Source organism: Chamaea fasciata, unplaced genomic scaffold (assembly GCF_029207755.1).
Source record: "Chamaea fasciata isolate MVZ Bird 193981 ecotype frontalis unplaced genomic scaffold, bChaFas1.0.hap1 SCAF_14, whole genome shotgun sequence".
Classification (NCBI taxonomy): Eukaryota; Metazoa; Chordata; class Aves; order Passeriformes; family Sylviidae; genus Chamaea; species Chamaea fasciata.
This window is the reverse complement of record NW_027094099.1, coordinates 5,432,698-5,450,425: the sequence shown is the minus strand read 5'-3', so window position 1 is coordinate 5,450,425 and position 17,728 is coordinate 5,432,698. Positions and strand designations below refer to the sequence as shown.

The window sequence follows — 17,728 nt, the reverse complement described above, 5'->3', positions numbered from 1 at the left end:
GAATCTGCACTGTGCTGGGAAGAATTTGCAAAAAAATAGTGGCAGACTGGGAATTTTTCAGAGCATAGGTGGTAAGAAATAGAGAAAATAATTCCTCTCAAGCATGTCCTAGCACTGATGTACTGGGACATGGGAAATGGGTTTTCAGTTAATTCAGCCTGAGCAATGACTGAGGACAGTGCTTTACCCCTGTATGCTGGAACTGAGGCAAAACAAGCCGGATTTTTTGGTGAGAGGTAATGCTGAGCTTAATGCTATGGAAACTGAAGTTACAAAGCAATCTCTGCACAATAATTACAATTCTAGTTGGCCTCCTTTGTAATCTTCTCAGGCACTACTCTTAAGGTAGCAAAGTACTGAAATAAAAAGGCAGAATTTGTTATTTTCAGCCCATGAATTGCAGGCTGAATGTGCAGTGATTACAGCATCTTCAAGTACAAAATGTAACTTCTCCAACTGTACCAACACATCAGAATTACTGAGCTAAGTTTTCAAACACCAGTCTGAGAACTGCTCTTTATGGGACTGTGCATACATTGCTGTCAAGGAAACACACAGCTGTATTTTAACTCAAATATTAGAACAGCCAGGGCAACCTTCTCCGCTATCAAAATATCTCTCAAGCTTCCTAGCAAAATGCTTTAGCCAGTGATTAGGTTTAGCATACCCTGAATATTTTAAGCTGTTTCATGTCATACAGCAACATTCCTGAGGGCCACAGGTCTGAACTCTTCTGTCTTCTCACCTACAGTGACATTAATCTTCCAGGTTTTAAAAATAAAAAAAACAGAATTTTGACCTTTTTTTTTTTTAGAAATGCAACAGATACCAAATTTTTACTATGTGTTCTGCTCTTCAGACTACAGCACAAAGCTTTCTGAGTCCCTGACTGCTTGGATTAGTACTTTAGCTGATATTCACATCTGTTACTGTAACCTTCTAACATCATAGGTATCTTGAGAAAATGAGAAATTGGAGAAAATCCTGGAATTCTATTTAATAATACTCAATGCTAAAGTGAAGAGAGGAGTAATGATTTGCCGGATCCAGAGGCACTTTATCAATAAAGCCTCCAGTTGAGCCTACAGATCATTTCCTCTGCTTGGTGTAAGACTCCCTCCTACTTATATCTCACCTCCCTCCTTGACAGCAGAGTTAGGCCAAACTTCTGCATCGCTCCAAGCACATTTCTCCACTTCTGGCTGCAGCTGGGATGAAGTGTTGCTAGGAACATGGATCAGTGTTGGATCCCTGTTTACCTTCCTTGGGATTCAGTAATTTTATCTTGCTGAGACAATCAAACCCTGACTTCAGTTGTACAGTGCATCACTAAATCTCCATCAGTGTTGTCAGCATCAGTGAATAAGGGACCGGTTACACAGGGTTCTCAGTAAAAATGCTTTTCTTTCAATAATGGTTTTACTTTATTTTTCTTAATTTTCCCTGGCTCAGCTCAATGTTGAAAGGAAAATCAATCTCCAGGAAACACATGCTGCATTTCCATGTGAGAGTAAAAAAGAATATGCAGAGAGGAACCAATTTCTTCTGCTCCCAGAAACAGGACTACTGGGTTACAGCTGGAATTCATTCTAATCAGTGCTCATTATACTCATTAGCTTTCTCCTGAGTTTGCTGCACCTAATCTCAAACAGCTGTAGTGAGGGGTTTGTCAACCTTAACACTTCTACATCTTTTCACCTGTGTAGAAAGATCTCTTTACTGTCTACCCAGTAAAAGAGACCTATTAAATTAGCATTAAAAATGGAAAATGGTACACAATTATAAATGTGGTGAAATACCCAGTATCATACTGCTGGCTGTGATTAAAGAACTGCATTGCATCTATACTTGATTCACAAACTGAATAGCATTTTAGTGGGAGCAAAACAAGTTATTTATACTTAACACGCACAGTGATCTGAGGGGGCAGGGGAGCACTGTTAGGTTCTTTTGGCAACAAATATACTGTTGTATGCTTATATCTACAGCCAAATTATTTTTGAGCCCTGCTGTTCCAACTTACAGGTGAACCTAAGAATTTAACTGGCCTGAATTTGATATCTTCACTTTATTTTGCAATAAATACAAAATACACACCTCTTTCCTGTGCCTTCTCCTCCCCAGGTTTGTTTTTCCATCTACTCCTCAGTCTTTCTCCCACACTTCAGATATCTGCACCCTCTGTGAGTTTTGACAAAATTGATGCTCAAGTTTTGCTTCCCTGGAATTGTTCAATACCTCCTATTTTCCACAGATATCCTCTGCAATCTCACTGCTATTAAACTGGTTCTACTCTTTATAAGCCCTCTTCAGATGTAAGTTATAAGCACTGCCACACAATTTACTGCCAGGCAAGCCCATGGCACAGACAGCCCACAGCCCTGCTTCTCTCTGCTGAGCTGTGCCATGGATGCACTGCTCACTGAAGCTATTCCATATGTTAGCCCTATACATTCATATTCCAGAAATGCTGCAAAACAGAAAAAAACAACACCCAACCCTCTCAACACGGACATATGTTTAGATCTGCTACATTCATCCACTTACTCAGTGCATCTGTAACTGAGATAACAGTATTTTTCAACAGAACTGCATCAGAAAATTCATGATTGAGGGCTTTATGCTAATTATACCAGTCTCTTCTCCAATAAAGAGATAAGTTAAAGTAGAAAAGAATCTAACTTCAATTCAAAACAATTTGTAATATTAAACTCATAGTATTTCTCAGTAGGCTTTCATTACAGAAGACTTAATAGGCTCCCATCTGCTAAGTTGGTCCAGAGGCATTATGACTGAACCTAGACTGGGAACTGGAATTTTTAATAAGCTGATAACAGAGCATAAGCCTGCTGTGACTATGTCAGAGTCTGTAGCCACTTGATTCCCCAAGGCCAAACTCCATTAACTTCATTTTTCAGTGGTGCTGACTCTCCAGACCATGAGAATTGATTCTGCAGATCTCCAGAAGCAGAGTGCAGGGTGACTGCCAGCTCCTCTAAAAGCAGGTGGAACTGGGATCCTGACTCTCACTGGAGCCCTAATCTGGCAGTGTCAGTGACAGCAGACTGAGAACGTGACATGGGATTTTGGAAGGAGCACAGTCTCTAACAAAGGGAAGGGAGGAGGGGACACAGCACAGGAGGAAGGGGAATGCTGGTCCCCCTTGCACAGTGAGCCTGGGTAACACTGACATTCTAGTGCTGGGGATGGAAGGAGTCTCCAACAATGAGGACCACCACAACATAATTAAATTAGGGTCATGTCGTGACCCTCCAAGTGCCGTCTCAATGTTACAGAAGTTCTCTCACTCAGGCTGGCACATCCTAATGTAGGACTTATTAGCCAGGCCTGTTAATAATGTCTATTCCTTTTCTCTGAGGCTTTTGAATTTATGAGTTTCTTTCTTTGTATGTTTCTTTCTATGAGTTTTTGTGCGTAAATAATACATTTGATGAAGAATTTTTAAATTGCTAAGTTTAATTTTTGTGGGAAGTGACTGAAAATAGTCAGAAGCCATTTAGAAAACTAGCTTTGACAAACAGATATGGATGAAATAAACCAGAAATGTTCTGTCTGTGTTGCTGACAACTCAGGACATTTCCAGGACGTTTAAAGCTTAACTTTAGGAACTTCCTAGTCTGTCTTGGTTCCTGCAAAATGATCTAAACAATCCCTTCATTTCTTCTTTCATCCAAGAGAATTTTCTTCTCAACCCACAACAAGAACTAGAGGACTGAGAGGAGACAAGTCTTAAATGAGCTCTCTTGCTATTTATTTTAAGGTATTTCTACCCTCACATGTTTGACCTCTTCTAGATAATGTTATAAAAAAAAGAATGGCAAACATAAAATGGGGATAGAATTAACAGCAACTTGCTATCTAGGACTTCCATATTTATCTTTCATTTTTCCTTCACACTTCCTTCATTCAAATCCAACAAAATACAAGTAAGGAAATACATATTTTTCCAAATACTGTTTGGCAGAAACCTCTTCAGATTCAGAAATGCATTTTCTTTGGTCCTATGAAATTCCATTCCAAATTAGCCTGTTTTAATCTGACTCTCTCTTTTCCATGAGTGCCTTTAGAAAATGATGACAATTTGTCAAAAGACTTTATAAAATCGACACTGTAGTCAGATGTCTTTCAGTATTTCTTTATTTTCTTAGTCTCTTCTATCAAGACCCAGTTTCCCATCTCCCTGCTGGGCTAGTGTCAGGCTGGGGCTGCCTCAGGCCCAAAAGAAAACACAGCACTTTACACACTCTGAACAGCCGAACCAGAAAACCACCAAACACACCTTCTGTGATTTGAGGGGAGAAGAAGGAGATGCTCTGTGCTCCTCCAGTGCCCCTGGCTCACACAGTGAGTGCTGTGAGTTGGAGCTCACCTGCAGAGCCTGAGAGCAGCTGGGGTTCATCTAACTCTGACCCTGTGTCTGGTTGTACACAATCCATTGTTTTCAGTAAGGGCAAAAATAAAGCCAGAATTTACAAATTTAAACTATTATTTAGATTTGTTAACTGTAGTAACAACATGGTAAAGCCGCGATTTATGATCTTACTTTTAACTTAAACTCCCCATTCTCACACAGTGTACATCTGTGTTACAATTTTATGATTACACATTATTTTATACCACCTGCCTCTGATTTTTTACAAGCACAGTTGGGATAGGCCAGGAGGAAAAATATCTAAAGACAACTCTAGATTTGGTGTTACTCAGTGTTTCAGAGCTTCAGTTAATCATCCATATATTATTTGAATGTGCTTAACATAATTGAAATAGAGACTTAGAAAACAGCAAGAGATTTTCATGGGAAGCAAAGCAAGAATAATTCTTAAAGAAGTGAGGGAAGTGTGTGGGGGAAGTGAAAACGAGCAGCATCTAAAAATAGATGGCATTAAAATACATGATTTGCCAGTTATCTCAAGAGTAGCCACTAGGGTCTTCCTGTGTAGCTAAGACCAAAAGAATTCTCTCATTATTCTCTGCTTCCTCTAATGTGTCTACTGTGAACCTGAGGTAGTCACACACACACACAAAAAAATCACTGAATTGGCAAACAAAGAAAATATTATGTCCATTATTAATCATTATCATGCCTATTTTATTAGTTGAACAACTGACAGCAGATTGAGAAATTCAAGTTGTGAGATAACAAATGCTCATTTCTGTATGTCAGGATTGTTTCATTTGCAGTTTTGCAGAAATTCTGCCTAAAGCTCTAATGGCTGCAGTGAATTAGATACTGCAAATACACATCCCTGTATCCACAGGCAATGCTCTTAAAATGGAGCAGCCTGTCCTGAGTTACCACTGAGCTATAACAAAATGTTGTCAGTGTGCAGGTTGCATTCTCAGTAGAATATGAACTGTGCATGCACTGAAGACATGAACATCATCTGTGGAGCAGCCATACCTAACGCACCTTTCCTCATCCTGAAACCACCAGCAGACAGGAGATGATGTGCAATGGCATGTCTGTTAAACCACATCAACACGAACAAGTACATTTGAGATGTCTGATTACCTCACCTGAGAGTGAAATCTTTAAAATCACTTTTCTATGGGTTTGAAAATCATTTTTGTGCTATTCACCAGGTGATATCAAGGTTTTTTTCAGATGATTCAACTATTTTAAAAAGATTTTACGTTCTGAATTGTGTTCTTGCATTTCTTTTCATGGTATGTAGTATTTGCTCTGTTTGGTTTAATCTAGTAAGTTTTTAAAATTCAATCATTACCTTGTAAAAGCCATTCTAAAACTGCTCTATAACTGGCACCCACCAGTTGAATATAAAAGTAGAACAGACATAGAAATGCTAAAGACAGTGCAAAATTCAATGGCACTGCAGAGATGGTATTCTTGAGCATATATCCCAGCTGAGTGTACCTTTTATAGTTAAAAAGATTAGCTATTTCCTGCAGCAGCAATAAAAATGTGTGATCACATATTTAATTTATTAAATAAACATTTATTGTTGATGTGGTTTAATCATTCTTCAGGGTTTAATTCCCCAGCTCAAAGAGCTGCATCCATACAGTTGTGAGAGTTAGGACAAATACCAGTTTTGCAGTGTTAAGCCTGCTACAGAGAAAAAGCCACCAAAACCTGAACCTTATTTAAGGCCCCATAAACAGGGGGAAGCACAGAAGCAGAATATTTGTATTCAACAGAATAAGATGAGACTCCGAAATTAAAGCAATGAGACTTTATGGCTTATTCTTGTGACTGCTGTGCTCCAAGAGATCAGTTTCAAATAATGAAAAAGTACCCCTCAAGCACACAAAGTTACAGTGCTAGCAATGCAGAGGCATCAACTTTGAATTTTATTCCATAATAAATACAAATTTTAGTATCTTCTTACAATTCTTGTATCTCCTGATTAAATGGGAATAAGGGAAAAGTATATGGGATGTATAGGAATAAGGGTAGGAGATACAGGAGTAAGGGAAAAGTATATTATGTTTATATATAACATTATCATGCATAAATAATACATGCCACTCAATTAATACACATTCAGCCACTCTGAGACAATCTGCAATCCATTCTGGTAGAATTTTCAGTCTGTCTTAGAATGGATTATACAAAGTTTTCCAGTGCTTTGCAGAGTAAGTTTCTGCTGACTCTGGAGGCTACTCCAAAGTCTGGCTATCTTTTTATCTCTTGCTAATTTGTATGCTTCTTGTCATCTTGCAATTTCCTGGGTAACACTTCTATCTCTATAACAAGGTTGAATTCTATACTGACTTGCACTAAATGATAACAGATCCCTCTAAGCATGACATGAGGCTGGTGTAACAATGGGGAGCCGTGTGGCTGGAGTTCAACAGTGGAACAGACACTGAAGCTGGAGGCAGCTGTGTGAAACCTCCCGAGGTCACGGTTCTATTAGCACAATCTGTATCAGCACAACCTGCCCTTGCACGACTGACATGCAAAACCATCACCTACTGCAAGTTCTCCAAGTCTAACACAGCATATTTTTGGTCAAAAAAGGTCATAAAACCCAGCCAATTGAAATAAATTTCCTTCTTATCTCCATTAACTGGTATACTTTGGAAAAGGTTATTCACTGGAAAACCACTAAAAACTTACGCATCTGGCCCCTAATGTCAATTTAAATACTACTTTAGGAGTAAAACTGATTCCACCTAGAATGTCAATATATCGAATTATTCCTTTCTGTCTACAATAATTCAGCGTTTTGAAATTTGACTGTAAAGTGTATTGTGCAATCAGAAATGTTCTATAAGGGTCAGACAAAATCTACCTTGTCTACAATATGGAAAAAATAATAGTCTGCCAGGGCAAATTCCTGGAAGAGCCTTTTAAGCCACCAAATCTATACAGTGATGAGTGACTTGGGGGTAGAGGTGAAAGGTGAGGCAGGATTTGGGGTCTTCATCCAAGGTGAGGGATCGGTACTTTTGACAAGATGTGTAAATTCCAAATTTCAATGCTACTAGAGAAAAAAAAATGAAACTGCAATAAAAAGATCTTCACAGAAAGAAAAAAAATATAACATCTCTTGGTTCCTTGAGATTCTTTTCCACAAGAATACAAGTCTAAGCTGTAAATTTGACCATTTCCCTTTAGCAGAAGAGTCCCTGCTGCTGTGGTGCAGCCACACTGACTGCTGTGAGCCTCGGCAACCCGAGGCTGGACCTGAGATTACTGCTGGCTACAACAAAAACAGGTTTTATTGAACCTGACATGCAGCCAGAAGGGAAGGGAAATTGGTTAAATTTAAGCTGTTGGAGCAAGCTTTGGACTCTGTTGCTATCACACAGCTATAAAAACACCCGATGGGTGTTGGCTAAATAGGGTTACACACACGCAAGAATAATTTTAGCTCATCACGAATTCGAAACCTTTAATTTTTGGAGCTGTGTGTCAGACACACACACTCCCACTTGCTGCAGATGGAAGTGAGGCTTCTCTAGCAGGTCATGCATGTTACACAACAAATACACAAGCAAGTATATCTCTTATAGACATTTATATAAGTATAATATTAATAACTACATAGGTATAAGTAGTAAATCTATAACTTCATCTCCTTCAATGTCTTCTGCCACTAAAAAAACCCTAGGAATCTCTCTAGAAAAGTTATGGGGCCATTCTAATATTAAAATAAGTCTGAAAGATGAGTTAGCTTATCAAAGGATATTTGAGGAATGCCAAGACAATAATATGGGTTGGGACAGTACTTCAAAACATGTGATCTTCCCATTTAAACATCATCATTTAAGTACTTTAGGGATTACCACGGGATAAATTTATCCATTAATAACATCAGATAACTATAAGGCAGAGTTATTGAATTCAACATCACCATTAAATAGACATAATGAAAATGCTGCATTTTGGTCACATCCAGTTCCACCTAAAATACAGCAACCTCATATATTCCTGTTATTTGTGTTTTGAAATCAGTTTTTTCGTGACAATTTTCAGAAAGCTATGGCTGTTTAAGAATTAGCTCTTCAACATGGATGCAAATATCCCAAAAACATTTCTGACAACCCTTTTTATCATCTTCCTATCTTTTGAAAGCCAGGCACGTGGCTTTTAAGACCCTTCATTTGTTGTAGATGTATTTCCACATACACAAGGAAATCACACAGACTTGGTGAACCTGAACTCCACAAAACATTATTCTCACCAATACAGCTTTATTTTTAAATTAAAAAATATATATATTTAAAAAATATTTTCCACCCCCTTTATTCTTTGTTGTGATTTCACAGAAATACTGCCAACTCTCATCCTGGCTCAATTTAATTTACAGAGAGATGCTCTATTATTTTAATACTATAGAACTATGCCTTTATTATGTTTTGCTTATTATGTTTTGCTTTTACTGCCATCAAATTTCTTCACTGAAATAAATGTCATCAGCAAAGTCTGTATTTTAGGGAATCCCTTCATGCAAAGAGGTGATGTCATATCAAAGTAAAACATAACGGCACTGGAAAAGAGGGTACATTTTAGAATGCCATTATTTAAAAATTTTGTCATTTTTTTTCCATGCAAAAGAAGAAGAAATTCTTCAACTTGATACTTACTTAAAAATACATGGTGTACAAGAAATTAATGTTTAAAAAATGATTTTATACTTCAGTTTACCATTTACCAAGAAAAGTTCCTTTGAATTTTTTTCTTTATACATCTGTTCAAATTTTTAACACAATAAAATTGGAAATGCTTACCACAGGCAATTAATTAATCATTGTAAAATGATTTCACGTATGTGCTTCTCCAGCCTTGTGAGGAAATAAAAAAATACGGCTTTCCTTCAATAAATACTAATTTCAGGTTAGGTAAATTATGTATACCATTTGAAAAATAATGGAGAAGGGAATAATGCAGAATAGGTCACCTGAAATAAAGCCTGGAGATTCTACAAAACATTTCAAACTGTACCATTTAAGGCATAAATTTTCAACCCGACTCGGAGAGCATCCATTCAGTGAATGGTAAGAGGGCTGGAGGAGGGTGGTTGGAATACTGAGACGGGCAATTTAGAAGAGCTGTGGAGGGAGGTCACTGGAAAGGCTTCATTTATAGCAGAAAATGGAGATGCTTAACTTCCCCATAACTCAGGGTTTAAGTGCTGGGTTAGAGGTTCACACCCAACCATTTACACTCAAATTTTACAGCGTCTTGATCCTGAGTGTAATAACTCCCCAGAAAGGTTTCTCTTTATCACTATTGACCTTCAAGTTGTGTGAATGGTTTCACGGACTCACGTATGATAACCACAGGGAAAAAATGATTTTTTCTTTAAAATGTTACAGGAAAAGGACTGACAGCATCATTTTAATGAGTCAAACTAATTAGATTTTTCAGGCATTGACAATTGACACGTTCCTCATTAACACTCTTCCCATTTAATTAGTATAAGAGGATTAGGTTGCAGTTTACTCCTTAATAGAACACTGTAGTTTTTAAACTCACACAAATACTTAGTAGATTTAGTAAATATATAAAAAAATCTTTTGAAAGAATTAAACAAGGGTAAAGACTATTATGTTAGGTCTTTTCAAGATAAAATAGACCGCCTTTGTTCAGCATAATTAGCAAATTGCAGGGTTAATTTATAAGACCTTTTACAAAATAAAGACTTAACAAGAGTAGTAGATAATGAAGATAATCAGAGACTTTAACTGTGAATTATATTGTGGGATTTTGCATTTTCCACCTTTGAAAAAATATCTGTAGCTTGCAGCTGGTTGTATTTCAGGCACACTGCTCCTTAGTAGATGATCACCTCATTTGAAAAGCAAGATTAGAAAGATTTTTTCCTCTCAGTTTCTAAGGCACAAATTGCACATCAGTAAAATCCTCTCCCATTTATAAAAAAAACTGGGTAGAATATAAAGACTCTGTCAATCACTGTAGCAGATCCTCAGGATGGCTTGAAACCTTACACCCACCAGCTCTGATTTGTATATATACACCTTATGGAAATGAGACCTTTCCTTCTAAATAAGAATTCTGAATGCAAAGTTATTTAACTGTGCTCTGAATGACACACTTACAGCTTAGCAGGTTTACATGCAAATGGTCACTGGACACAAAGCACTAACCACAATGCCCTAAACTCCTATTTGGTATTAGAGCCACGCAGTGACCTGACAGGACGCTGTGCTCAATGCCATGTGAGCAGTGAAGGATGTGCTCTGAACTAGGTCTGCAGTTAAATGGGTATTGACAAATGGATTATTGGTCCTTCCTGTCGTCTGCTGTTCCCTATGGCTATGGGGACTAGGACACGCTGCATAAAGGGAAAACAAATGATGCTTTGGCATCTGTACTTGAATTGATTTTCACTAAGTCACTACAGGTCCAGCAGGGCCACCTATAAGGCCAATATTAAATCAAATCCCACACTCATTGCTTTGAAGCCGGCCGAAGAAGCAGCATGCACAGGCTCACTGGTGGATCTGGCAGAACTAAGCCTTGTATCTGCAGAGCACAGCTGACCTGAAAGGCTGTTTCAGATGCTGGACAGCATAGAAGCTGCAGAATCATTTAGCTTTGAGCATGGGAGCAGCTCATCAGTGTGTAAAACCCATACCCCTGTCATGTGGAGCCATGTGTCTGATTTCATACGTGCATATTTATCACCCACTGAGGACCCAGACTAAAGTACCTGAACTATGTGAACTGCTCCTTTATTTCCTGGTTCCCAAATCAGCACTTCAGCCTCAAACTTCCTTCTATTAGGTTAGTAAATAACATCTAAAAATGCAGACCAGACTTGACCTTAAGGGAGGCAGAGGGTACTTGTGAGCAACACCTGGCTTCAAAATGTCTCGAGTAAAACAGAATAAACTTGCATCTTTCTTCTTACAAGAAGTCTCATTTACTTCTGAGGCTCAGTTAAAGTCTTTTAAAGGTGAAGGATTCGATGGCAGTGCCTCTTTCCTCAGGGAAGAAAAAGTCCTAGGCAAAACACATTCAAAAAGTCTCCTGACCGCAGAGAAATAGGTAGACAGTTTTGGAGAAGTCTCATTAACTATTACTCTGTTCTTATCTTCCCACATCAGCTTTTGGCCACACTGAGAGATGGGATACTGGGCCTGATGACTGTTTTTCCTCTAAGCAAGCACAGCATTTCACCTAACCCAAATTCTGCCAGTGAACAGCTCGAAGATAGTTCCTCCCCTTCCAGGTAAGTTGATACATGTGGAGGCAGCTATTAATTCTAACTTTCTATTTTTATTCACAAAAATTCAGGAATTATTACTAGGACTATTTTTAATAATCATCTGTATAAATTTGAATTTTAATTGACACAAAATTAATGTGTACCAGTTTTCTAAACATTTAGGTCAGAAAATCCCCCTTTAATCAACACTACAGACAGTCTATTCTCTTATCTGCAGAGATAGGCAATTTAGACTAAAAAGAATTTTGCCCACAGAGGATAGTTAATTATCACTCAAAATATTTGTTAAAATTTAAAAAAGGCAAATACAAGAACTTTCACTGCATTAGGGCATACCAGAAGAACTCACTGCATAACATCACCTCACCTCATCTATCAGGAGGTCAAATTATTGGGATGAAAAATTAGTAATCAAAGACAGAATTCTTAACCTGAGGCACTTCTGGGCAAAGAAGTGTTCCACAAAATTTGGATATCTCTAAAGAGATATGTAATAGATGTTTACAGGCGAAGTTGCTGAAAGCAATCTTTCTGGAATGCAATTTTTTTTTTTTTTTAACAGGTTAAAGTAGTGTGCTCTCTGCATTAGTACCTTAGGAAAAAACACTGAATGTAGTGTTGCACTGCAATTGCAGAGTACTGTGGGATTTGGTTAACAAATATTAAGGCCCCACACAAGTTAACATCAGCTACAGCAACTCTTTGTTACTGCTCAGTAAAGTACAACACAGGAGAGATCTTAATACTGATTTGGGAACTCATGTCCATTTCACAAGAGGTATTTCATTAACATGCCTTCTCTCCAAGAAGCATTTACCAAGGACAAATTAAATGCTTCTCAAGGAAAAGTCCCTGCATCTACTACCACAGTTACAGCTAAACCATCTTTTCCTTTCTAACTAGGCTTGACTACATAACCAGAAAAATAAGCAGATTTATTTTTAGAAAAAACAAACTTACTTTTCAAGAGTTTCCCAGAAGTACCATTTGCCAGCTTACAGAGCCCTAATTTCACGTCTGCAGTAATCTCACTGATATGTAGGAGTGATTAGGAACCTTTGAAGAAAGTTTCTGAAGAAAACCTAGAGACTTAGATTGCCACATGATGACCATACAGTTGTCTTGCACCTTAAAAACAATTATCTCTGTGTATGAAGACTTCTGTCTAAAAGATAAAGGCTTATTTCGCGTCCTTGTACTGAATCTGTTGTGGATGTCTGAGTATTTCAGTCTCCAGGTGCTGCACCAGGAGCCTTCCAAAACCTTTGCAATTCCATTCCACCAGTAGGTGATACCCAAATCTAATCAGTGCAAAACCAAATTTCTACTCGGAATTAGTGACTGAAAAAGGGAGTATTTTGATTTTACATTGTAAAGATAAAAGGTGGGTGCCACATCAATATTGGTTTGTTTTGTTTTTTTTACTAGCATATTTGAATCTTCTTCCATCCTTCATTCCATTCCTCCCAATGTCAAATTCATTATTGTGCCATGTAAGTGGGTCTTACTGTAAAAGAATTGAACTCTGAATTGTGTTGAATTGTGAATGTTTGCAGTAGGAATATTGTATCACACTTTTCTTGCATAAGAGTACCTGCTGATAATCCAAGTTATGGACTACATGTTTTTCACTTTCAGATTTTAGATTTTCACATCTTATTCTTTTATGTTTTCTTTTTCTCTACTTCTGTTTTTTATGATTTCAAGTTGTTTAAAGTTATGTCTCTGTCTCCAAATGTAAGTAAGTACCATCTCCAAAGTAAGGGCCATCTTTTTTTTCCTTTTCACATGATTAAGCTATTCAAAACAGGCCTCAAGGCAGTGATTTAACATTTGGTAACACAAAGATAATGAGATTTTCTGGCTCAAAGTAAATCATAGCTGTTGCATATCTTGACAATTTTGTGCCTGGATACTTAACTTTAGGGATCAAAACCATTAATCTAGAATGCATCTATAAATTCATAGAATGTTGTACCAATGGACAGAACTTCTTCCTGACTCACTTAAATATGTGTTTACTAATTCATGTATATTAGGTGGCAAAGCAGCAAATGTGTTCACTATATGCTGTCTGCTGCGCAGAGACAGGGATGCCTGCAAAGGATGTTAAAATTCACCTTTTACCAAAGAGCTGTCTTTATTTTTATCATGCTATTTAGAAGGATTTCAGTTAAATAAAACCCCCCAAATCTGTGGGTATTACAAGTGCCACCCAGTAAGAATATTGTAACCAAAAAGGATTGACAAAAATGATTTCTCCAGTGTGTTTGGTTTATCTTTGCAGCCTTGGGTCTATTCAATTTCATTATTTCCAAAGCATATGCAATTTATGCTTGGCCTTTCCTAGAGCTGCTGAGAGTATCATTGGAGGTGGTGGGAAGGCAGCTGCATGTTCAAAACTATGAGGTTGACAGGAAAGTAACAATCAACTTGGTAGCTTTCAGGTTATTTTAAATTTTTTGAATTAGCTATCAAGCTTTTTTCCCTTTTCTTGTTCTTTAAAATATTTTCCAAACATGTATTCAAAATTTTCTAAGTCTACTTTCAGTAGTGACCTTGTTACTATAATATATGGAAATACTCTCAGAGCAGGTACTGCTGAATGAAATTCACATATGCGTCTAAAAAATGGACTACAAAGAAATTAGAAATACATATAAAACTGGAAAAAACTAGTTATGATTCAACCAAATTTCCAGTTTGAAATTTTTGCCACAGAAGCAAATTTCCATGTTTTTGGGTATAGAAGACATCCATAAGCACAGACTACTACTGTGACCCTCCTTGAATAATCACTGAAAAGGCTGGTGAAAATTAATCTATCCATATCCAAAGCACGGACATTTTATTATTTTAAGATCATGAGTAATATCGTTAAAAGCTTTGGTAGTATTTACAAATAATAAGTGGCTTAATTGAGTCTTAATTCTGCAATGCCAACCAAGAGACAACAGTGACAAGTAGGAAGGCAGCACTTTACTAATCCATATTTGTTCTAACAGAAGATTCTGCCATTCTTCCTGGCCAGTTTTAACCACCTGTAGTCATGACCTTTGGTCTTGCACATGTTGGCTAACAGCCACAATTATTTCTGAGAGTTGCGGTTTCTTCATTTTTTAAATTTTAATTATTTGCAAGGGCTTCTTAAAAAGAACATGAGCAAGAAGAATTGGAGATGAATGTTCCCACTGTAGGAGATAGGAGAAAGAACTTGTTCTCATCTTGCTCATGAAGTTGCATCTCTGAGGCTGGTTAATACAAACTACAGAAATGCATGCTGACAATCAAGAACTTGTTAAAAGAGAGTCTTTGTATTTTAAAAAAATGGAAGGGGTTTTTTTTTTTCTATTTAATGAAGTAATCCATAAAATTGTATAGTCCTACTGAGAAAATATTCTTCCGAGGAGAAAAGGGAAAAATATTTTCTGCCATTTTTTGGCTGGGATGGTATCACTTTAGTGTTGCAGTCACAAATGGAGCTAAGCACACACTGAATGCCTTCTATTTCTATTTCTCCACATCAAAAGAATTTTTCCTGCTGACACAGCAAAGCTGACAACATGCTACAGTAATCAATGCTGTCTGTGTCTCAGACAAACCCAAGTAATGCAGGCTTTGAATGCCTGCAGATTTGCTGTCAGTAACAAGCTGTCCTGAATAACCTGAGGAACAGCAAACAGAGCATCTCCACATCACCTGCTGCCTGAAAACCTCTGCCATGTCTTTAGGAGGCACGACAGAACGTGCTATCGTTGACTTCAGACAAGCATCATAAAAACATACCAAGGAAAAACCTGTCCTTACTGATTATTCCAAGGTAATGAAGGCACAAAAGGCCTCCTTCTCAGCATAACGTTTTTATCCTCACTAACAATCTGCATCACAAACTTCAATGGTATGAGCTGAGGCAGGGACCCAAGCACACAAGGTGGATCAGGTTATGTGTGAACAACCCTCAGTTTAGTATGAGGAGCCTGCCAGGGTGACCTGCTAACACAGAACACCAGCACTGCTTTACTGCTGCTGGCTGCTGTAATTAAAGGAGTCTGTACAAGAAAGGATGCTGCACAGGGACTCCAAGAGTATTAAGGAGATCCAGATCACTGAGGTAAATTAAAAGCTGGAAATTAAAGATGCTCCAAGTATTGCCTCATATTAGAAGAGATTTTCCTACATAATTGTAGTGGATATACTTAAACACGCATTTTTTCCAAGCTTTTATATTACAGGTCTCATGCAGTTTCCCAACTGCCAGTGTAAATTGCAAGATACTTCAGAAAAGTGAATACAATTCCTTTTCGCAGCATTCCTATAATTTTGTGTCAATGGCTCAAGGACATATTTCCACACGTACTCACATAAATGAACTAACATAGTCTCTATTTAAAAACTTCAATCCCTGCACAAAATTTTACCTTTAAATTTCTTCTTCTGCTTTTCATCTACCAACCTCTTTTCCCCTTTTTAAAATAAGAGATGAATAGAATTTAATGTAATTAATACCTAGTGACTCTTAAGGATAAAATGAAACTTTCTCTTTTGAAACCGGGATATTTTAAATGGTGCTGTAAGAAAATGCCTTTAATTGACACTGGATTCCTTTGCCATCACACTTTTTACTGTCATATGTCCTCAAATACATAGGAGCCCGTTTGGATAGTTTCATGTATGTCCACAGAGACAAAGTCCCCATACACATATATCCATGCATAAGCATAAATGAAAGTGAAAAATGAATGCATGCATTATCCTTTCTTTTCAGATAGTGAGCATATGTTCATTGTCGACAGCTACAGGACATGAAGTTTCAACTTCTGAATAGCTCAGGATTCAACAAAAAGATAAAAAAATTACATTCAACCAGCTCAAAGACCACAATTTAAAAAAACTGAGTCTGCAAAATTGAATTCTAGAATGAAAGTAAACTGAAAGTTCAGCATGTTAGGATGTCATGTCAGATTGTAGCAGAACTAAATTCTAACCATTTGCAGAGACAAATAGGTTGCATTTATTTTAAATCAGAATTACTTTTGACATTTCCTGACATTTTCTGTCAAACTGATGCTTCTACAGGATATTGGGGCATTTTATTTTTATGCCTGTGCAGATAAAGGAAGAATTCTCCCCCAGGTTAGAATAACAAAGGATTTCTGTTCTCCTTCTGATTCTATAAAAAAGAATCTACTTCCTGGCATCTCCTACCTCCTTTCATTTAGAAAATTCTCTAGAAGACTGGCAATTTCTTTGATTCCCCCTGTCTCTAGGCAGCGCTTTATAATCTACATATCTTGATTAGTTTGTCCTATAAATTTTATACTGTTACAAAAAATTAGTTAGTGGTTGCTAGTACAGGGTCAATCTCCACACAATTGTATTAAAAAAGTCTGTATCCAGTTGACTTGTTGCAAAAGAACCAAGTGAAAATGGTGATTCCTTCCACCCTTTACAGGAACATATATCATATTGCAGCAGAAAATTCAGATCCTTCTTTGTAAGACTCCAGTGCTCTGCTGAGTTTGTTTCTTGTTCAGTCTCAGCAAACCATATAATATCAATTACATTTTTTCCACTCCATTCTACTGTTTTTTATACTAAAATATCTTTCTATCTTTCTGTACTAAAATAATTTTCTGTGCTAAAGATATCCTGTAGTTTGCAGACTACTTGGATGATAGCTGTGCTCCTCGGACACCAGTCCAACACTCTGATGATTCCCCTATTTCGCACTAAGATTCTTCTGCATCACACAACTACCACACTTACCACTTCCAAGGCCAAGCAAATCTTAATGGCTAAATGGTTAAACCAAAATAAGACATGGTGTATGAAGACTAAAAGAGAGTATTTATCTACTTTATTTTCTGTAAGGGCAGGATAAAGGATGGTACAGACTGCACCACTAAATGTCAGGTGGTACCATAGCAGTTAACGCTAACACTCATCTCGTGCGTCGCACACAGCTCCAGCTGGCACAGCCTCGCAGCTGACCAAGGAAGGAACAGAGATGTCTCATGCAGGGAGAAGAATTCAGGGGTCTT

The 17,728-nt window shown here is 37.5% G+C and overlaps 1 protein-coding gene across 5 annotated transcripts in view; it reads right to left on the bottom strand.

Moving 5' to 3' along the window:
- APBA2 (amyloid beta precursor protein binding family A member 2) overlaps positions 1 to 17,728 on the bottom strand; it is an 85,428-nt gene that overhangs the window by 38,775 nt on the left and 28,925 nt on the right. The window lies entirely within an intron of this gene.